General features: G+C 33.6%; 1 protein-coding gene across 9 annotated transcripts in view; it reads right to left on the bottom strand.

Annotated features, from left to right (window-relative positions):
- The window catches only part of MARCHF1 (membrane associated ring-CH-type finger 1), a 755838-nt gene that overhangs the window by 484596 nt on the left and 247500 nt on the right, over nucleotides 1–23742 (bottom strand). For all 9 annotated transcript variants that reach the window (XM_070608438.1, XM_070608408.1, XM_070608432.1 and 6 more), the window contains exon 2: nucleotides 20154–20230. The gene's annotated coding sequence lies outside the window, so the exon portion shown is untranslated. The remainder of the gene's footprint in view (nucleotides 1–20153; nucleotides 20231–23742) is intronic.

The following is a 23742-nucleotide window of genomic DNA, read 5'->3' as shown; positions in this document are numbered from 1 at the left end:
CATTCTTAATAAGAAAAGAGTTTCTAGTCCTCTTGTAAAATAGTTATCATTATTCTGAGTAAAAACATGAAGAAACAGAAAAGAGGCAAAGTGTAATACGCACAATCAGTGAGAAATGTAAGATAGATAGTGGGGTAAAGGAATTCATGCAGGATCTCATAGTGCCCACCAATTAAGTTGTGTCAATGGATTAAAGCCAGAGAAACACATTAAATCAATTAAAATTATATAAGAGGAATGTTCTCTGCTCACAAACAGTTTACTCCTTTGCCCATTTTATCTTCATCCTAGGTTCCCAGCTAGATGCATACCAGCCTAGAATAATTTAATTGTTTAATCTAGCATAAATCCAAGGGATTTTAGACAAATCAACTGTCTGGTATTATCAAGGAACTGAACAAATCCTCATTGCATTCCCTAACTAATGGAGTCTTCTTCTCAGGCTCTACAAGCTAAAGACACAAAACCCAACTGGGATCTGGGAAAAACAAATGAGCCAGGTTTGGCCCTTATCACTCCAATAATTCCAAAGTTGCTATTACATTTGAAGGAGAGGATGTGTGACACTGGAATGCAGCAGAAAGTTAAATAGAGATGTTAAATTGAAAAGTGACCTAGAAGTCGTCTTCTAACACATGAAGTGGTATTAGAGACAAGAGAAAATTATTTCCCCTCCCTAGAACCATAAATCAGGAATCAGGAGCAGTGCTAATGCAGATGTCATAAAAATAAGATAATTAACCAACTTTCTTAAAAATGCATTTTTTTATTTCTCGCAACATATTTAGTCTTTAAACTAGATACTGGAAGTCTTTCAGAATTAATTATTTATACATTGATCACAAATACGTAAGTATTACTCTATTTTGAGATAAGGGTATAGATTAATTGTTTTTCAAAGGTTCCTATGAATAAAGTTTGATGACTCTACAAGTTGAAAAGCTAACTTAAAATTGATTTCAATGATTTAATATTTTCCTTATCAAGATTACTTTATATTTATAAATGTTTAAAATAAAATATTATTTGTAATCTTTTACTACAAATAAAGGTGTAAAGACTCTGAGGGAATCTGTTTAAAGTCTGTAAATCCAAAACACAACTTGATAAAGATAATCACAAAAGAAGAGAAACAAGGTTTTCAGAAAGAAGTATGTTTTATACAATAGGAATTATTTTATTTTTAATTACATGTAAGAAGAGGTATATGCTAAAATGGAAACATATTTGACTTATAAATGTATGGAAAACTTTTTTTAGAGTCTACATCAAAAAACAGAATTTTAAGCTGGATAAAAACATGTACCTGATGTAGAATGATCCTGCTAGTACTCCTAGGATTTAGCAACAGACATTTAAATTGCACTTAACTATAAAATCTATTCTCCAAGCCAACAGTGTCCATTTCTTGTAAAAAGCAGATAGTATTCATTTCAAAGTGTTTTGTTTTCTTTCTCTTCTTGAGAAAGAATCAACTAAGTAACATAATACCACTTTAATATTGTCCATGCAACTAAATGTTAGATAGTTTTCTGTGTATACATCTCTAAAAATATGACAGGGTTTTGGAAATAAAATATAAATTAGATTTTTATCTTTATACATGTATTCATAAAAGATGAATACATGCTGATTAGATATAATCTCTGCTAAAATTTTTTGAACAAAAGATATATTTCCATACAAATATAATAAAAGGGCGACTGGGAATTCATACTGAACTGGAGTATTTACAGATAAGAAATATTCTGCAAGTCAACAGATAAATGAGCAAAGCATGTTATCAAACAAGACACTAAAGTAGAAACACAAGGAGCTAACAAAATATGAAGAAAGTACAAAAATCACTAACCAATTAAATATAAATTAAATTAATGAAATACCATTTTTGCCATGCAATTTGGGATAAGAATAGTTTCAATTAAAATTCCAGTATAGCTGAGGATTTTTGAAGCAAAGGCTTTCGTGGTATTGATCTAAAGATAAACTATTCGGAAAGAAATTTTTCACTATATATCAAAGGCTCAGAAATGTTCATACTCAATGACTTAGTCATTCTACTTTTGTAAATTTCTTTTAAAGAAATCTAAAATAGAGATTTCTACAAATAATGTTTATTATCCTATTTACAATTGTCCAATTTTGAAATATTATGATTAAACAATTGGTAAAGAGTCTATCTATAAGACATTATAGTATATATCCATTGAAATTGGTGTTTGTAGAATTTTGGTTGAAAATATCATCTGTTAGCTTTTGAATCACTTCTCCAGCTTCATAATAAAATACTTATGAAAATATTAAAAAGACAAAAACTCATAACACAGAAAGTTCATCATAACAGTCAAAATAGTGGCCAAAATGTGGGTGCAACTTAACTAATCTAAGATTGATAGAGTGGTATTGAGAAACACCAACAGTGGCCCATCATTATTAGGCACCAAAAAAGCAGGGCAGACACTGAGGTGGCAAAACTAAGAGAAAAACTAATCAGAAAGTTTGTGAGGTTTAGAGAAAACTAGCAGGGGAGGGAGTGGCTGTCATTTGAACACTATGAGCAGAACATAGAAGCTAAGGACAGAGAAAGATCCTGAAGAAAAGGACTGTTATCTCCAGAAACCCTCCCTTGATTGGACAGTTCAAGACATAGGCTTTGGGCCAAAGAAATCACCTCATTTCAGAACAGCAGAACAACCCTGAAAATGACCGCGGAACACAGGAGCTAGGGAACCTGCCATCGATCTACACTCGTTCAAATTTTAGAAGGTAACTTACACCCAATACCCAATACCCAAATGGACTGTGAAGGAAATAAGGTCACGCCAAATATCACTCTGGTGACAAATATCAGCATTTGGTAGATTTGGTAGAATGGGAAATTTTAACACATCTCTCTCTCTCAATCATTGACAGATCCTATAGCTTAAAAACAAATAAGAAATAAAAGCTGTAGAGTATTGATATCTAGTTGATTTAATAATTATGCATCAGGCTATGTGTTCTATAACATAAATACACATTTTTTAAAATGCTAAAATACTTTCTAAAGCAAATCCTTTAAGAAGTCATGAAGGAAATTTCAATAAGTTCTAAAATAAATAAATTAAATGTCATACTCTAAGAATATAGTTTAATGAAAATAGATATTACCAACAAAGTTTGAGTAGGCACTCAGAAAAGCACAATCACTTGAAAATTTTAAAAATATACCTCATGGGTTAAGTAATAAATGCAAATATCAAGAACTACTTGCAAGCATTGTCAACAAACAGAATAAAGTACTATGTGACACACAAGAACTAGCAATTAGAGACTCAGAAATAAACAAGATATGGCCTGTCTACAAGTACTTTACTGTCAAATTGGGAATGCTGTTGAGTGGCAATTATACTATAGTGTTACAAATGTTGTATGTTACCAAATACATGATATCATGCGACACAAAAACAGCATCTAACTAATTCTTGGAATTTAGGGAAACTTTGATGGAGTAAATGACATCTAAGCAGAGCCATGAAGAGCTAACAAGGTAGTTTGTTTGTGTGTGTGTGTGTGTGTGTGTGTGTGTGTCTATGTGGAGGATCTCAAAAATTAGGTGGAAAAAATAAAAAAGACCCAAAATGTCCATATTTGTCATCTTTTTCCATTCATCTTAGGGTAAAGTAGCTTTGTGGGTGAGGATGGAAGTTATACATGGCTCAACAACACGGTCTTTCCTCTTCTAGGCTTATTTGGCTACTACTGTTGCTGGTTACCTAACTTGCCTGCAACAAAGACCAGTAATGAGCTCTCAATTATTACACCAGCAAGCCATTTGGAAGTAGACTAGTTACACTGAATCTCTTCCATCATGTTGTGAACAGCAAGTTGTACTCACTGGAATAGACACTTATCCTGTATATGCATTTGTCTTCCTTGACCAAAATGTTTCTGCAAGCTTTAATATCTGTGAACCCACGAAGACCTTCTTCATCATTGTGTATCCCATACAACATTGGTTTTAACCAAAGAACAACAAAAGGCTTATATCAAGGAATTCACAGCTCTTACAATGTACCCCATCACTCAGTGGCACCTAATCTGACAGAATGGTAGAATAGACTATTGAAGGCTCAGTTCAAGAATTCTGTGAAGCTGGCATACAGTCTAATAGGATGTAGTATATAGATTAAACATGTTTACAATTCTCCCCCCTATAGCTAGAAGACATGGATTTAGTGGAAATGATTCCTCTGTTAGACCCACTGACACACTTGCAGAATTTTTACTTTCATTAACCAAAACTTTTGTCTTTAATGGTTCAGAGTTCTTGGTCCCCATTGGTATAATGCTTCCCCCAGGGATAAAATATTGTTTTAATTTAATTGGACACTGAAACTGCTACCAGTCCAATATTGAATTTTTTTCCCATTGAACCAATTGTCAAAGAAGAAAGTAACTTTACTCATTAGGTTGATTGATCCCAATTATCAGAAGGAAATTGGTTTACTGATACACACTAGGACAGGGAGGATTATGTCTATAAGATCTCTGGAGCTTTTCCTGTTATTCCACATCCAATGGTTACTGATCACAGAAAACTAGAACAAATCCATAAACACAGGACCATAGAACTTAAGACATTCTGGAAAAGGAGATTTGGATTACTCCACAGGTGAAGAACCTTCACAAGCTGAGGTTCTGGCTAATAACAGGGGAAGATGGAATGCATAGTGAATGAGGAAGTTATAGTTATAGAAATGAGGCTGTTAGCCTCATGTGTATGGATTCTTCCTTATTTATTTGAATATATAAACTTACTATTCCCTCTTCTTTTCCCCTATTAATTTATACGTTAAAATGTGGTTTTAGGTTAAAGTTTATCCAATGGGAATATTCCTAAACTGCAAGAGGAATGACCATCCCCAGAGATGGATATGACCACTGTTGAAACATCGTTTCTTCCTTTTGGGGAAGAAGGGAAGGGCCTTTTCATTTGTATGAAAATGGTTTTATCATATTAAACAAAAGCACAAACCTGTTTTTATCGTTGTGTAGAAAGTATATATGCATAGAAAGTTGAGAATAGACACTGAGAAACCAAAGGTAAAGACTAGTTTCATCTTTTCTCCTTTTGCTCTCAGCCTCCACTCCTACTCTTCTGTGCTCTGTTGTATTACAAGGAGTCAGTGACACTACAAACTACTTTTCCAAGATCCCCTTGGTCAAGCTTCCAATCAAGGTCTTCCAATAGGAGGCACAAATTGAAAATTAGAAGACAGGAGAAAGGGAAATGTAACTCCCTTCACTTCAACGTTCTGCTGGCGTCTCCAGCAGGACAGTGTAGCAAAAATTTCAGCACTGAAGGAAGGGACAGCGGCAGTGAGGGCTTCTGGAAGCTGCTTTAGACTAGAATAAGCTCCTGAATATCTGGGATCAAGCAACAGAAGCCCTCTCGATACAATACCCTTAGTGTATGGGAAAGTTTTTGCACCTCCACTCCAGGCCGGAAAAGAAAAAGAAATAGTCACTAATTCTTGAGTTGCCTTCTCTTTTCTTGTTTTTGCCCCATAACTTTATCTTCCCCTTTTTTGCCCCTCCAGCACCTTCAACACTGTTATAACCAATACAGTATTAATATAACATTTTTTCTGTTTGAAATAACTGGAGTGTTTTTTGTTAATCTATTTGACATGTGTCCCAATTCATTCGTCTAGGTTTCAGTCCAAATGAGGGAAGGGCATGCCTGGTATGTTGAGAGGAATACTTAAGATCCAGACATTCCTTTCAGGTCACTATTTTGGACTTCCTTGTGTCTGCTGTTCAGGACATGCCTGTAAGAAGAAGAAAGGCGGCCCTGCATGTTAAAAAGGGCTGGACTGTGGTCAGGTAAAGGAGATGAAATAATTTGTACTCCTACGCCTCTCTCAGTTACTAAATCAGTACACTGACTTTAAAGCCAGCAGTCTGCCATGAGCCCAGCTTAGTGAGCAGTTCACGATGCTGTAGTATGATACAGATATGCACCAGCTGAATGAAGACTTAAATGGATGGAAGAATAAAGAATTACACAGTGCAATACCATTCAAAGTACAGCCAAGTTGGCCCAAGGAGTAGTTACCAGGAAACAAAGTACAGGAAACACAGAGTAATATTGCATCCACTGGTGCCAGTAATCACATTGTAGTAGTCATTAATGTGGTGCCATTGGCCCCAGTGTCACAAGGTTATATAAGCTCTTCTTTCTTACAATCAAGTCTCAGCTAACACAGTAAGGGTGTGGAAATAACAGACCATATGCAAGTATCCCCAAGGACTGAGAATTATTAATATAATTTTGATCTAAAAGCCTAACAAAGATTATACAAAATATAAAGCTATTTTAAGAATATAAATGTAAATATTAAAAACTAACTTCATGAAAATTGAACTCAGAACCACGGCTAAGTCCTATTTACCACTAGATTGCAAAAATAAAAAAACAAAAAACAAAAAAAGAACTATTAAGCTATTTGGAAACATCAATAAAATATATCAAACATCTATAATCATCTTGCAGCTGAAAGTCAATCAATAATATTCAAAACACATTTCTGAGAAACATTCTGAGTTCAATCAAAATATAAGAATATATCTTCACATAATGAAAGATATCTTTATCATAACAATAACACACCCCTCCTAAGAAATTTAATAGTAAATAAACTAAAAGCAATCCCGTTAAAGTCTGAATATGGCTAAAATATACCCATATCATGACTAATACATAGAAATGGCCTAAAAGCTTTAGTTGATACAACAAAACACTAAGCAGAAATGAAACTTATAGTAGTTGGAAAGGAGGAAAGAGAGCTATGAGAGGCCTAACAGCACAGAAGTTAAGAGCTTAGACTTCAAAGCAAGACAGTCTGGGTTATACTCCAGGGTCTATCTCTCACTAGCTGACAATCACTAGCTTGGTGACCTTGAGACAGTTCCTTAACCTCTGTTCTCCAGTTTACTCAGGTGTAAAATAAGCACAGTAATGGAACATATCATATAGAGTTATTGTGAAGATAAATGAGTTAATATAGGTAAAACACTTTAAAAAATGCCTGGGAAGTGGTAATTGTATTTGCAATCATTATACACACATATATATATATACACAAACACAGATACTCGTATACACACACATACATACACACATGATAGGAATGTAAGCCTGGAAACAAAGATTCAACTGATAATCTAGTAAAGTTAATATGTGTGATTACAGAATCTTGCCTAAAGATTTCATTAAAGATATGGAAATTTTTAGCATACTTTCTTATGAGCAATAGCCAGTTAAAAATATTATTTAAAAAGAACTCATTTATTATTTCAGCAAAACTTAAAATATATGGAAATAAACAAGACATCTTTAGATAGTGTATTTCAAAAATTGCAGATCTTTACTAAGAAAAACATGCAATTTGAAAAATAAAAAGTTTTATGATGTTTTTAAATGGGAAAAATAAATATCATAAATAGGTGAAATTTTTCTAAATAAATTTAAATATTTAATAAAATTCTAAAATACTTTTTTCTATTTTCAAACTTGGCATAGGTCAAATTTATCATTTTCTTTTTTGTGTGTGTGAGGAAAATTGGCCCTGAGCTAACATCTGTTGCCTATCTTCCTCTTTTTGCTTGAGGAAGATTGTTGCTGAGCTAACATCTGTGCCAACCTTCTTCCATTTCATGCGGGATGCTGGCAAAGCATGGCTTGATGAGAAGTGTGTAGGTCTGCACCCAGGATCCGAACCCGCAAACTCTGGGCTGCCGAAGCAGAGCACACGAACCTAACCAGTACACTACCGGGCCAGCCCCCAAATTTATTATTTTCAACTTTGATATATATCACTTCTATAATTTCAAAGGAAAGACATATGATTGTTAGTATTATTATCAGTTTGTAATTTGCTTCATAACTTATAGAAGCCAAAAATATGGTGAAAAAAACTGGCTCAGTCTACTTCTGCCACCAGTGATCAAATCTTAGACACACCACAGATCACTGTATTCAGGTTTCTCATCTTTTGAAAAGAGACGATTTAGCGCAACTTAGGCTATGTACATATATGCTCTGAAAGCTAGAAGGGCTAGTACAATAAATAAATAAATTTTTGCTTTTTTAATAGACATTTCATAAAGATTATTCCTCTTAATTTATAGAGAATCGCACCCCAGAGAAAATAAATGGATTTTCCAAGAATAAAGTTAGTGGAAAAGCTGTGACAGGGACCTTCATCAAGCTTTTCTTTTTTTTTTTTTTTTTTTTGGTGAGGAAGATTCATCCTGAGCTAACATCTGTTGTCAATTTTCCTCTTTTTTTCTCTTGAGGAAGATTAGCCCTGAGCTATCATCTGTGCCAATCTTTCTCCATTTTTTGTATGTGGGATGCCTCCACAGCATGGCTGATAAGTGGAGTAAGTCCACATCCCAGTATCCGAACCTGCAAACCCAGGTTGCTGAAGTGGAGTGCACAGAACTTTAACTGCTCAGCCATGGGCCCGGCCCCTCAAGTACCTTTCTGACCACAGGCAGTGCATGACAAGATGTTCCAAGACAGAGGTATTTGGGGAGAATTTAACACTTCTGACAACCACTCAGAGACAAAGTAGATCCAAAGTAATTATTTTAACATTATGTTGTACAGAATAATTGCTAGTGACCCACAAAGTATCCAATACAAAAAAGGGGAGAGAATCAATGATACATTGGGAGAATTTATGTCTATACTACTTGGGAAATGACAGTAGTGTTATACAAAACAGGAAAAAATTGGTTAAAGTTAAAAAGACAGGTGAGTAATTGCCACAATCTTTCAAAAGAACATTTTAATTAAATATTTAATAATGTCTAATATATTAAATGCTCATGACATTATATAAAGAAAATTTAATTGGTATTTATTTAGACCTACTATGTACCATGTAAAGCACATAACAATCATGAAAGAGTAAAGACTAATCATTACCATTTTACAAACACGTTCACTTGAGTGGAGCCTGAATAAGTGCTTGATCTAAGGCCCAAGGCCACTCAGTGAGAAAGTAGCAGAGTCAAGATTTAAATTTAAGTTTCACTCCAAAGACTGAGCTCTTGTCATTGGCCATATGACGCTAGAAGGCTTGGGTCAATGGGCTATATTCTATGTACCAGAGTGGTAGAATAGAGTTGGAGTTCCTGACCCAGTCTACCTGGTTTCCAATACAAACACTTTTAAGGTAAGCATTACCTCTACCAAGTTACGTAACTTCTCTCTATTTCACTATCTTCATTTGAAATATGAAGATATTAACAATAATAACTCCCACCCTAGAGGATCACTTTAAAGATTAAATGAATTGATACATAAACCATTTAGAACCCCAGCTGACTCACTTTTGTAATAGCTAAAATGTATACAACATTTCTGCCCCTCGATAAAGGTAAAGAGCATCATTGAAACTATAAAACCACACTGGCTGCACACCTGGAGGTGGTAGAAAACGGGTACTAGGAACAGCCCAGCAACCATGGATGAAGGTGGGACATAAAGATTGAGGAAAATTGCGATGGTAGAGACTTGTCTAACTTCAGCCAGGAGGAATGAAAGATTGGAGGGTTGGGAGAGAAAGAACGGACAATGCTCTGGATGACTGTAACATTTCGGAGGAAAGTGGTGCTCTCACATTCAGAAAAAGCTACTTAGTTCACACAGTATAAATTCCACTACCCCACCCACTGCCCCACCCACCAAAGACGAAAAGTAAAATAAAGTAACTGCAAACAGTAGCAGTCAATCCAACAGGGAACCTCAATACTGTGATGAACAGTCGATCAAGAATCAGACCCCAGACGTTTTTAAAAATCAAACCAAGAAAGAGACACAAAATCAAATTATTAAATAGTTTACACCAAAGAACACAGAATTGATGGAGCAACCAGAATTGCTTTAAAATTACGTAATTAATATCAGGTACTGCTTTTCCTCTAATTCCTAAGAGCAGATATAAGAATTATGAAGGTTCACAATTTCTTATTAATCTATAAAATATTTTTTATTGTGTGAATTTAAACATGAGAAAATGTAATGTCATTATCAGAGAAAGGTAATATAAGGATGAAGACTTGAGTTCTAGAACAAGCACTATCTGTTTCTTCGATGCGACTGTGACCCTAGGCAAATCATTTTCCCTCACTTCATTAGAGGTTTTTTTATCCATGAAATCAAGAAAATTAAAATTTCCCTCTCAGCACTGTAGTCTCAAGATTATCAAATGAAATAAGATATAATAAAGTGAATTTTAGACACTATGGTAAAATACAATAATAATAGATTATAATTATTAATTGCTAATCATGACCTGTATCTGTTACTGTAAACAAGTAACTCAACTTTCATTGCTATCTCTGATATTATCTTGAAATAAGGGAATAATAGAAAATCAGCCAAAAAAATTAAATACACTCTTTATTAAACATTTGTGCCTCTAGAGCCCTTCTCTTCTTAAGGAATACTCAAGAACAAATTAGGTTGAACACAAACTAAGAAAGGGCGCACAAATTAAGAAAGAGAATGAGATATAAATTTGATATTCTATACTAATATTTAATATTGTTTTACTTTGTATCCATGTAGCAATATCCATTTAATAAGCTGTGCATTATTCTGCAATCTTATTTCATGCAAAAATAAATTTTTTCCCTGTAAGTATAACACAAATGGAAAGAAATTTATTTGAAAACATTTAGTGCCTGCCATCCTCAGAAGCTTAAATGGCTTAAATGGTGCTATTTTACTGTGTCTAAACTATGAAGAAATCCATTGCAGCTTTCATAGCAAAAAGGAAAACCCTGGGGAGCCTACTAACAATCTAGCATTGCAATTTCTGTGGTAATGTTAATTTTACATTCCACAAAGACACGCTGAAATGCTGTTCATTATGATTAAGACTTTGTAACTATAGACATGTTAAAAAAAATGTGAGGTTTATTATACTGCAGACATCATTTAGCATGTAATACCTCACAGCAGGGCATGTAGGTCTCAGAAATGTTTCTTTGAACTTAATACCTTAAAAAATAAGTATAGGTAAGGATCTTTCACCAAGAGAATTTGTGACTCCAAAGGAGGAGCTCTATCCTAGGAGGTACAGATCCTATCTATTGGGTCTATGAACAGAATTCAGATGATTCATGCATGTGGATAGGAAAAAAGCCATATCTTTATTTCCACTAACCTCTAACTGAAAATTTATCATTTTCTTGAATTATGACTTCAGTCAACAAACCACAATAGAATTAGCAATATTTATGAACTTTCCATCATAGGTTTTCATTTCACATTTTGTTACAAATATTGTAAAATATGATTTACATTCATCACAGTTTCAAAATTACTATTGTTATTAAACTTTTGCCTAGATCTTGTTATTTAATGTATTACAAAATTTATTACTATATCACAAATTTGATTTCTCATATTTTGATAAATGTATTTTAAAAAATTGATTCTCTTTGTAATCCTCTGAATTTTATTACATGTATTTAAAATATTAAAAACATTATTCTGATAGGGGATGCATAAATTTCACCAGACTTCCAAATCCCATGGCACGTAGCGGCTCTGTAATGTGTCAACTGGGGTAGGATAAACAACATTTCTCAGAATCTCCTACCCTGGATGATTCCAGTTAGTGTGGGCCATGGAGACATCTTTGTAAGGTCTGTGGGCACAAGTGAAGCAGCAGCCGTATTGCTTTTTATTGGGAAGAGCAGGGCAGAGTCATCGAGTGCCTTTGTAGCTCATGTACTCTGCAGCTTCTCTTCTAGCTCATTTCACTGGTGTGGCACAGAAGCCGAGCCTGCCACTACTTCACCTTTCCCTGAATCTTCCTTCAGCTTCTTTTGGGCTAGACATGTGTTTAGCTCTGTGATGATGATGAGCACCAGCTACTCCTCTATGACATCTATATCAACAAGTTTGAAAGCAACCAGAAGTGAAAACTGACATGAGCTCTAATCCATTTTCCTTGGTTTCAGCTCATGCTTGTGAGTTACAGCTTGCTCTTTCCCACTTTATATGCATCTTCCCAACTGCCTATCCTGTGGATTTCAAACTCTAGCATCACATGCAAAGACACAGGCTTACAGACATATTATAACCAACTCCTGCAATTATGTAAACCTTTATAAAACTCTCCCATAACAAATAGTATATATATAATCCTAACTTTTCAGCTTCTCTGACTGAATATTGAAACAGTACAAAAATTATAAGAAACCATGTTTTAAAACAAATTTTAATATTATCAAAAGACGATGGTAAATATAAGCTTGCCATTTATATATAAATAAATAATATTTATTATAATTTCAAAAGTAAGTATTGGCTTATATTTTCTGGTTATGAGAATGTATATAGATTCACTTCACAATAAAACAACTTAATCACACACTTTCTTTTAGCTTATCACTTATCTAAAAGGTCCTAGCTATATAGGAAAGGCAACTCTGCAATGAAGAGCAGAAGAAGAAAAACAAAAACAGAAAAGATTACCAAGAAGTGTTTGTTTCAAAGGGTGAGAAGGAATTATTGAAGAGCAGTCCTAAAACGTTACGACTCAATTCAGGGGAATGATTTCACTCCCCATCTAGCTGAGTTCATGATACACTTCACTCTTATTCCATGGTGTAATATTCAGTCTTATCCTTCAGTCTTATTCTAGGATTGGCATTTAAAGAATTTAAATTTAAATTTAAATTTGTGATTTGTTGTCTTACAATACAAGCGACAGAACATAATCACCAATATACAGTATTCCCAGCCATTTTAAGAAAAAATGGAGATCTTTACATCCTCTCCTCAACCAGAGAAGAGACATGTACTCAGGTGAAGACTTAAATGTGATGCAAAAATGACTTTGCCTGCTTTTGTGCAATGGCTGAGGCTGAGTATTCACGTTCCTAACTCTTGCGTGACCACAAACATAACGAGAAATGCATTTAGACACATGATCATTTTGCCTTTAGACTAAAAACACTGAGGAGCTACCCAAACTAACCATAGAGAAAGTCCATGTAAATGGCCCAATTTTTCCTCTTTTGGCTCCAAAAAATGGAGCATTTTCTGTGCCACTGCAAACCAGAAAAGATTCCCTTTTGCAGATTTAGCATTTGAAATATGACCAATGCTGGACTTATGTGGAGAATCCTCAAACTACAGTGAAATGTCTGCATTTGTCATCATCAACAAGGCTTTGATTCAGTCTCTTCAAAATGCAACAGAAAGTTTGACACCAGTATTCTCGGCAGCATAAAAAAGGTTTGACTTGTTCACGGTCCTCAGCCCACAGAAGACTCAGAGAGGCAAAGATGAGATAATAGTCTGGCAAAGTCATATATCTCAGGAGATTGAGATATTTATGTACTATTTATGTACTATTCTGCTTCCATGTAAATTTGCAAGGAGCTCATTTTCATTTATTTAACAACAGAAAATTGGGATGTTAGAATATTTAATGTTAAGGATATTTGAGGCTATGTGGAACAATAGTATCTATCTGTCTGTCAATCAGTCTATCTACAAAATACTTTTCTCAATTTCTGTAATTTTATATATTTCTTTGTCAAACATCCATGTTGATAATGACCTCTCTGAAACAAAATCAGTTTAAGATAAACTCTATTTCTCGAGAAGGTCTCTCTCATTTTCTCAGAGAAGTATTATACAAGCTACTGTAACAGGACCAATTACCTGAGGTATATTAAGAAGCAATGATGCATAAAACGTTTTTCAATATCAAGTTCAGAGCAGGACAAAAGGTGAATTCATTAATGTGAATGTTAAGACAAATGAAATAGAAAGTCACAGCTGTTAATTATGTTGAGAAAACAAATTAGAGTTTGTCACACTTTAAAAAACTTCTTTTAAAAAAGAAATTATTCAAAAGAGAATTTTGTCAATTTTGCTTCTGAGGTTCTAATGTCAGGAATCTGTGCGTGTCTGTGGGTGTGTGTTATATATACATATGTATATAATTTTTTAAAAAGCAACGAAAAGGGAGAACCCAATGCTTTTTAATTTTGTTCTGTTTTCTATCATGGATGACCCAAGGATGGAATTGATAGTAATTATGAACAAAGAAGAGGAAATAAGCATCTGTCTGCTAATCAGCAAGGACCATTGCTGCGGCTCATGAGAAAGAATAATGGATACAGTTTTGTTAGTTTGGGAACTGATGCTAACTATGTTGATCTCTATTCTATAAACAAATCTCTAACTGAAAAGAAACTGTGAATTTTCCTTTTACAGACTTCTAATTTTTACACTTATTCGTTTGGACTTATGTTACACATCAATTTTTTTTTCCATTTAGAGGTGTTAAGAGCTTTACTCCAAATAACAAAACTGCCACAACTCCCTAGTATGGAACATAGATTAAAAAAAAGAAAGAACAGGGGAAACACACACATTTTCCATCACTCTACTTGGAAATGATGTTTACCTAGAGATTCAGCACAAGGGAGTTTCAATCAAACTAAACTCATGAGGAGAGACACTTAAGCTTTTACAGTGTTGATTGTATACAGTGTATCTTCAAGATCTTGGGTCAAAATCTTTATGACAAAGACATTCAAAACGTTTAGGTATCCTTTTAGCATGCTTTTCAGCATTTAGAGTTCCTTCCTGACAAACTCTTTCATCCTGCGCATAGGTACCTCAACTTCTAGTGATAAACAGAATGGGCAGCAACATATGCCAAGTAAATTTATGTATTGTCTAAATGAATGAATTCACAATCTTTAACTTTCACAATGGAATATCTTTATTTTCAATATGCCTGCTATCTATAGCATAGAGGTGATTTTTCAGTCAGGAATAAAAAACGCCTGCCCTTCAGATACACTCTAAAATATTGCTTACGAGTTGTCTGCCGTAAAACTCCTGTCTTAAGCCTGCTGGAGACAGTTGATCTTCAAGATAATTGTCTGAGGAATAAGCTGCTGACTATTCACTCCTTCAAGATTCTTCAGGCTTTTTCCCTGTGTTTACAGATAATCAGAAAGCTGCCATAATCACTTTGTTTCCTTGTTTAATTGCATTTAAGTTTTGGTCAAGGTGTCTACCAAAGGCTGATGCAAGAGACAACCATATGTGGAAGGTCTTTACCATATTTCACAAAGTTTCTATTGAGACTATATGCCACTATGTTGTTCAAATGTATAAGCATCCTCATAAGACATGGGGGAGAAAGATGTTTCTCTTAATGAACTGTTATCCTTTCTCTTAGCCAAGCTGAGTCTAGCAAACTCAAAGCTATACAGCGAAATGCTATAGCTTTTCCCAACACATTTGATTGTTTTGTTTTGTTCAATTTTGCACCTGGTTCATGACATTCATCATGTATCAGTGGTTTTTGGCTCATAGTCTATATTTTTCTTGTCAATCACCACAAATGCCTTTTAGATTAGACAATATTTAACATTAAAAAATATACTGTGATAAATGGTAAAAACAAAACAGTAAAAATATATCTGAAAACAGATTACAAGATGTTAGTTTGTATGGCTGAAGCTATTGTTATTAATTCTTATCTCTCACAACTGGTTGCTGAGGCCTCCAAAGGGTCCCCATGGACAAATCTCACTGAGCTTCATAATACTCTTGAAAAGTTATTAATAAACATTTTTATTCTAAATTATTCTTCACTGACACTTAGGAAAATACTGTTATTTTTCATCCTTTTATGTCAGCTTCCCTAGGTATCCATGCCATCCATACCACTCTCTTTCATATAGCCTATGTGTATTTTTACAAATATTGCTTAAGTAGCTAAAAAAAAGTTTAAATTTCAGGGAAAGCATCATTTTATCTTCCTCAGAGAATATCTAAGTTATTTCTGGCCACATCATAAATAGATGCCTATTGAGGAATGAGAAAATCAACAAATGAAACATCTAGGCTACCACTTCATAGTTATCCCTTTCTGACCAAGTATATTTCTTTCTTTTAGGAAAGTAAGAAAAGTACTTGTAAATGAAATGAGGTATCAAATCCATCTTGTCACTTCAAAATGTCTATGGTTATAAAAAAAAAAACACAAAACACCTCATGTCTTTAATGAAGCAAACAATACTCCTAGATGTCAACTCTGGACCTGAGGTGGGTAAAAACTATTCCAAAATGAATTACCATTCTTTCAACATTTCAAGGACTCCTAAGTTTATTCACTTAAAAATTCACTTTTAGATAAACTAGATGTTCAGTGACAGTATAAGATGAAAATAAATGCAAATGACCCATATGTCTTATTCTAAAAAATGCCAATGATATAAAAAAACAAAAAGAATGGATTTGAGATAAAAATATATGTAGAGATAAGACACCCTTGGAAAATTAAGTTGAGGATGTCTCAAAAATTGGAAGATCCCATTGTATGTATCATCCACACAAACTCCCCCCTGCACAGCAAACTCTCAATTTTCATATTTCCATTCATTGTACTTTTTCCTACTTATTCATATTTAGAAATACGGCATCGTATTTGATTTTCTCCCCATATCAATTATTCAGGAACTGATAGGAGAGGATTTCACTGAAATGTCTCTTGTGACTTCCCCTCCCACTAAAGTATAAGCTACCTAGCATGGAATTAAGACCTTTCATGGTTTAGACCAAACTTATCTACTTAGCTTTGCTTCCGACTACTCAGTTTGTAAAATTCTCTTTCCAATATCTTTAAAGCTGTGATAGATCATCACATTCTACACAAATTTTTGTCAAGTCTGTTGTTTTTACTTTATCCTACCTGTGAAATCAGTCCTTTAGTATCCACCTAAGTTTTATCTAAATTTCATTTCTCAATCTTAATTACACTAATTCTCTGAATAGCTATCACACTTTATTCACTCGTTGGATTTTTTCCTACATCTCTTTGAATATGTACACGGCATGCAAATGATAGAATCAATATGTTGTAGGAGGTCAGAGTTATCACATAGTCTTCATTTTTCACTGACTTTAATCCTACATTAACGTTATGTAATTAATTTTCCTCCACAATGAGATTGTAGCAATTTGGAAGCACTGGTCATAATTTGCACTTTCCTTTTATTCCCACCAGCCCTTAGCACAAATATTCATTTGATTGAACCACTTAAATTTTTAAAAAGCTTGAAAAAATATAGTGAGGATTTCATCTCTACCGCGTTTCTGGGAAAAGAAAGTCTATAAAATAACTAGCATTATAAGTCAGAAGGTAGAGTTATTTCTAAGCTGAAATCACTGATTGTCTAAAATACCAAAAACAAAAAAGGACTCTATTGAGAGGTATTACCTTAGGAAGTACAATTCTTTCTTAAAGGAATAATAATAACAGACAGCAAAAAGATAGCGGTGATTTTTTTTAAAATGTGCTCATTAAAACATTTGCTTAGTTGAATTCCAGCCAGATAAAATCAGCGTAGCTCCCAGAGAAGTTCTCATTCCAAAGGCAGAGGGTGTACTTTGATCATCTTTTACACCCCTAGAGAAAACTGTACTAATTCTCTATCAGGGACTTGACAGTTATTCAAGTGGGACCAAAGCTGAGCAGGAGAAGTTTTGCTAAACTAGTTAGCTTCCTCCTCTGTATGGCCTCAGAAAAGCAAAGCCAATGTTGATTGACGCTAATGGCCTACTGCAGAATGTAAAACAGTAGCTAATTTATGATCATATAATCCTGGGTTTGGAAGATTTCGTGTTGGATTAATTAGCATTTTTTCTTTCTGACAGTCCTTGCAAGATAGGATTCATTTTGTTTTAAAAGGCTCTTCAAAATAAGGGATTTTCAAAGTTCTATCTGTAGTTATTCTAGTGCTTAAACATTCTCATAGCTTCAGGGCTGGCCCAGTGGCATAGTGGTTAAGTTCACATGCTCTACTTAGGTGGCCCAGGGTTCATGGATTCAGATCTCGGGCCTGGACCTACACACCACTCATCAAATCATGCTGTGATGGTGTCCCACATACAAAAGAGGAAGATTGACACAGATGTTAGCTCAGGCACAATCTTCCACAAGTAAAAAAAAAAAAAAAGAAATTCTCACAGCTTGGAAATCTACACTGATAATAGTTCAGGTTTATTATACTTCAGGTTTTTGTTAATCACTAAAAAATCAAGACTTGGTCACCTTTTCTATAAGACCTTTTCAAATACATGAAGAATAATGTTCAGTTATTTCACTCTGTTTTCTTCTTCAAATGGAATTATTCTACTTCCTTTAAACTTTTATCACAGAAACTATCACTGAGAATTTTTAATCACAATTTTTATTTCTCCCCAGCACTTCCTCCATATATTCCAGATACTTCACTAGCTGAATAGACCACAAGTGCTCAGAATAATTAAGAGGAGTGTGACCATTTGTTCCTGGTTCTTAAAAATCTTTCTTGCATTTTACCAATCTAAGTTCTAATAATATGTCCATGGTTCTCAACTTTGATTTCTTAGACCAGTAGAGATTGATGTCGTAATCAGGAAACAGGAGACTTCTGTGAATCTTAATAGAAAACGTATATTCACCACTGATAAAACTGCATGTGTCTTATTCAACACCAAATTTCTTTGCCATTTTTCATGCATAGGGTTTGATACATTGTAAATCTTCAACAAATATTGCCTATTAAGAAATTCTATAAAGTCATTTAATGCTGTTGCTGTTCAATGATCAAAAAAATCAGAATTTAAAAGATACATATATAGATAGATAAATCTTTACCTAATAAAAAGTAGTGAATCGATCACTTTTACTAAATGCAGTGTTTTAGGAGAAAAACTCCATGGTTTTCATGGCGAAAAATAATAATATAAATGGACAGGATTTGAAAATTTGAAGCTGCTGTGTCATAGTTTAAATTTAAGATGAAGGTTTTTTGCTAATCTCCTACATAATCTTTATGTTTTTTCTTCATGAGATATATTAATATCTGTCTTGATAGGATTGTCCTTTTTTTTATCTGTGATTCTCCATCAGTTTCAAGATATTTTTGAACTGATTTTATGCCCTCCAAATTACTATAAAGGTTTCTAAAATTTGCTGTAACCTTTAAGTGTGCTCTTCGTGTTACCACACTCAGCACTAAGTAAGTTCTTCATAAATACTATGGTAACCACATACTTCCGACGAAGAGCGCTTGGAACGGCTACTGTGCATTGACTACAAATCTTTGGGTACATCTTTTCATCTGATTGATCCTCCACCTGGTTATGATGCGGAGATATAGCATAATTTTTTCTCTTTTTTAGTGGAAGCAGTCTGCCTTAAAGAAAAGAAAAAAATACAAGAAAAAATTGCAATTGTCAAAATAAATGATGTATTACATTCTCTCAATCTACTGGGTCTGTCATAGAAAACTAATTAGAGGCAAAGGGCCTATTTTATCTCCATATCAGAAGGCAGCTTGTAAAAGAGGGGAAAATCTATTTGCTTTATACTGTGTTTTAGAAACTGAAATGGCAAAATTTCAACTTTGAGGTAATCGGAAGGATTATAAATTTACAAGTTCAGGAAACACTCAATTTAATGTCATTCATGACTCTCCACACTGTAGCCTTTGTTTGTTTGCTTTCTGTCATGTGAAACAAATAAGTATTAGACAGATTCTAGTACATCAAAGAAAGTCATGTAGTATACACGTCAACATGATGAATATTATAATGCTTGAATGTAAAATCTAAGTATTAGTAACAAGATGAAATCAATATGTTTCCTAAAGATGGTCAGCAGTCAGTTACCTACATAGGCCACATAAGGAAATTACTGCAGATAAGATCAAATATATTTGTTTGCTGAAATGGAGAATATTATAATTACCAATATATTCGCCCAGGCCAAATCAGTATTACTGACAGCACTGTAACTCTAAAATGGCTCAACTGACAAAGTTCTAATCATGAGTCATTAAAATATTGACTAACAGATACGAGGAAACAGAGTTCATCTTTTTAAAAAAAATGCTTTTCACTATCCATTAAATTGAATAAAATTTAGGTAAAAGAAAGCTTGAAAAAATAAAATCAATTAAGTCTTCCATTAAAGCAAGATTTGACTAATGCCAAATGAAAAAGCAGTTTTCTGCAACAGAAAGTCTGCTTTATCTAGGATAAAAATAGATGAACTTACAAAATACAGCAGTGCCTTGTTTAATCACAGCAGGACAACTGAGTATATTCGCTCAGAACTCTTCTTGAGTACATTTCCTGAAAAAGAAAATTAAACAAACTTAAAGGCTGAACTTAAAAAAATAACTATAAGGAAACTAAGTTTGTAAATGGAAGGACCACACAAATATTGTACAAATTGGATCCTATCTAAATAGTCTTTAAACTATGATGTACCAGAAAGTGCTCCTAATGTCATTGTGCCAATATTCAGATCTTGTAAAAGAACTTATAACAATTTCTATACAGTTCCAAAATACCTAATTACTTCTATACGTTATGAACGAGTCAACTGAAATTTTATTTTCTAATAAAAAGTTCAAAACGATCTCTTCTGGTATAAGACCAAAAAGGTTGTTTATGCCATTTATTTGCTTGGGAACAGCTAGGATACTCAGCAATTGCTGTAAAGACAGAGGACAAACTAAAACTCGAGCTAGAATATCTGGCCCCAGTTTGATACAGTCATTTCATGAAGATGCAGTCTGAAATTGACAGAATGTTTTAAACATAATGAGGATGAATAAAAAGATGAAGCAGTTGAAAGATAAACAAAAGAACATTGTGCGAAGCTAAGCAACAGCTTCATTTTTGGATTCTTAAATATTCTAAGCAGCACATTAAGAGGAAATATTCACAAGCCGTGCACTTCACTGCCTCTTATATCCTCATGTATAAAACAGCACCAACTCTTCCACCTCTTGTTTGTTTTAGATCCACTCCAATAGAAAGTAAACACAACTGCAATATTGAGTTGCTTATGTCTGGATGACAGGGCTAAGAGTGCCAATTGTCCCTGCAGTAAACTGGCATCGATATCCTAGAATCTCTCCATATTCTTTTTCACGTGAAGAAAGATCACAACACGGTATTTATTGAACTGGGCTGATAGAGGATATTATTGATCATCTTTCAAAAAATATATGGAGTAACATTGTATCTGTCGAGAAAATACAACATTTACATATCAGAGTTGTATTTATTTATAAAATGAATGTGCATGGAGCTAAAGCAGAGGTAGTGTAATAGTTATTTAAAATAAGCTTGCCCATAGAATACATGAGGTGATTTGCAAAAGTCAGCTGCTGCCACTGGGAACACATTGTAACCACATATGGTAGAAAAACTAAGTTCAAACTATACACAACAAATTGAAAACCAGGTAATCAATTAGAGAAATAACAATAATAATAACAAAAATGTTTCCACAAGAGAAGAATACATTATATAGACCCATGAGAATTTCCATTAATTTTTCAATTATTCAAAAATTATTATGAATGCAATTTAAAAAATACGTCGTCGTTATTATTTTTACTTTCACTACATAATTTTTTTACAAATTGTGCATTTTCAAATACCCAAAATAAGTAGGATCTTAGCAATCAAATATCCATCAACAATTGCAAATGACTTCTTTTACAAATTAAAAAACAATATTCTTCTTTAGCTCAGAAGAGTCCAACTACTTTCAGTTTTGCTTAAACTAAGCTGAATAACTTAAAAATTTTCCATATTTCGAAGAATCCCATTTTTACAGATTATGTAATTTAAATGGAATTTAGATATTAAAGTCTGAGTTCCGAATACAAAGTGTTGCGAAATATCAATGGATCTATTAGCATAACGAAAACAAACAAACAGAAACCCTAAGAAGTTATATTGTCATTAATTGAGAGAGATTAGTATCATGCATTCTATTGCTTCATTATTTTAGGTTCTCTAGCTGGCCTTTTGAAAGTTTAATAAATCAGATATTTTCCCACTTCATATGTATCTGCCAACATTTACTTCCTTTTGTGTAAGATGGCATGAGAGAGAACAAAGGAAAGAACAGAGGGAGGAAGTGAGAGAAGCAGGGAGGAAAAGAGAAAGGGAAGAACACAGCTTACGAAAAGAGATATGTCTCTGGGGAAGAAGGGAGTTTGAGACTAAACTGTGGTCACCAATGGTGTTCTTACATATTTGGGCATTTAGTGAGATGGGTGTCAAAATTATCTCTGCCTGAGTGACTGAAGAGAATCCTGAGAGAAAGCTAAGTGAATAGAAAGTTATATAGATAAGTTTATCCCAGAAATAAGGTGCTCAGGCAGAAGTGAGGGCATGTCAAGATTTAATCAACAGATGATCCATAATGATTAGACATGAGGTTACTTTTCAAGTCACTCCCACTATGACCACTGCAGATTCTTTGGGAAAGAGGGATAATGTAAACTAAAGGGGAAATTATTGTTTCGCTAAAAATGCTGGACAGATTTGGTTATTCAGATTGAGCATAGCACATCTAAGGGTGCCCCACTCATTTCAAACATATTTTTATTATAACTTTAATCCAAAAATAGGTGATTTGCATATTTATTATGACAAACTTCCAGTAAATGGGATATAAACTAAAGATTTGATAATTGAACAACAGTGTTGATTTAATAACATCTATGATAATCTACAATCTGTACTGCTAAACAAGTAACTGGGGCTTCAAACTGATATATCCATCAATCTTCTATCTACCTCTTTCTATTCGATCTACCTCCCTCTTTAAGTAATCTATCCACTATCATATGGATGTACATAAATTATATATATACAGTCATAAAATAAAAAGGTCACTCATTCGTGTAAATGCACTGGCTATATTTTATTGTAGTTCATATCATCTGTTTTTTGTTTACTGCAACATAAAGAAAGGTACTTCTGAGTCCCCTATTAAAGTCTAGAAGTTACTCTCATTATGATAGAAATCATTAGGTAAGTGTTATTATTTAATCATTAATATTCCAAAAGTAAACATTAACATAGGCTTAAATTAGAAATTACTGCATAATGATCTACCCATTATCACAATAATTGTATTTTTTAGGTGGAAATTTTGTCAGGTGTTTTGTTTAGGTGCTAAAATTTTCTGTTTCTTTCCAATACAGGCTCTATACTATATCATATCATATTATGTTATATTATTGTCCCTAAGTGTTAGAAAAATAGTAAAATTTACAATAAAATTATCAGAATACAATTACTGTAATAAGCTTATTTTATTCTGATAAAAATTATCATACACACAAAAAAATTTTTTATTTGGAATATTAAAAAAAATTTGGAGAATGAAGATTGAATGACCAAAAAAAGCTAGGAGGGAAGACCTCAGAGCTATTAGTTTTAGCAGAATGTGGCATAAATCATCACTGATGGAACAAGATATGAAATTATCTTCCATCTCCATGCCCACAAAGACTATTGACTTTCAAAAAAACTAGCAGAGAAAAAAAATCCTGAAAAATCCGTCAAACCAACGTGTTCCCTTAAAATCCCAGAACGTAGACATATATTTTAATTTTCATCAATGAGCTATTTTTTCTGAAAATCATCCCTCTCACCAAAGAAAGTTTGACTTTACAGAAGACAGCACAGGTAGGAAGTTTGGAGATGTTTGTTATATTCTGCTTTTTCAAATGAAAAAAAAATACTACATTCTAGTTACTTTATGAAAAAGATCTTATAGTTAATCTGAATTTCTGCAGGCATAGAAGATATCAATCGAGGGCTGGCCTGGT

The sequence above is a fragment of the Equus przewalskii genome, chromosome 2 (assembly GCF_037783145.1).
Source record: "Equus przewalskii isolate Varuska chromosome 2, EquPr2, whole genome shotgun sequence".
Classification (NCBI taxonomy): domain Eukaryota; kingdom Metazoa; phylum Chordata; class Mammalia; order Perissodactyla; family Equidae; genus Equus; species Equus przewalskii.
Note: the sequence above shows the minus strand (reverse complement) of the source record. Positions and strands in the feature narration are given on the sequence as shown.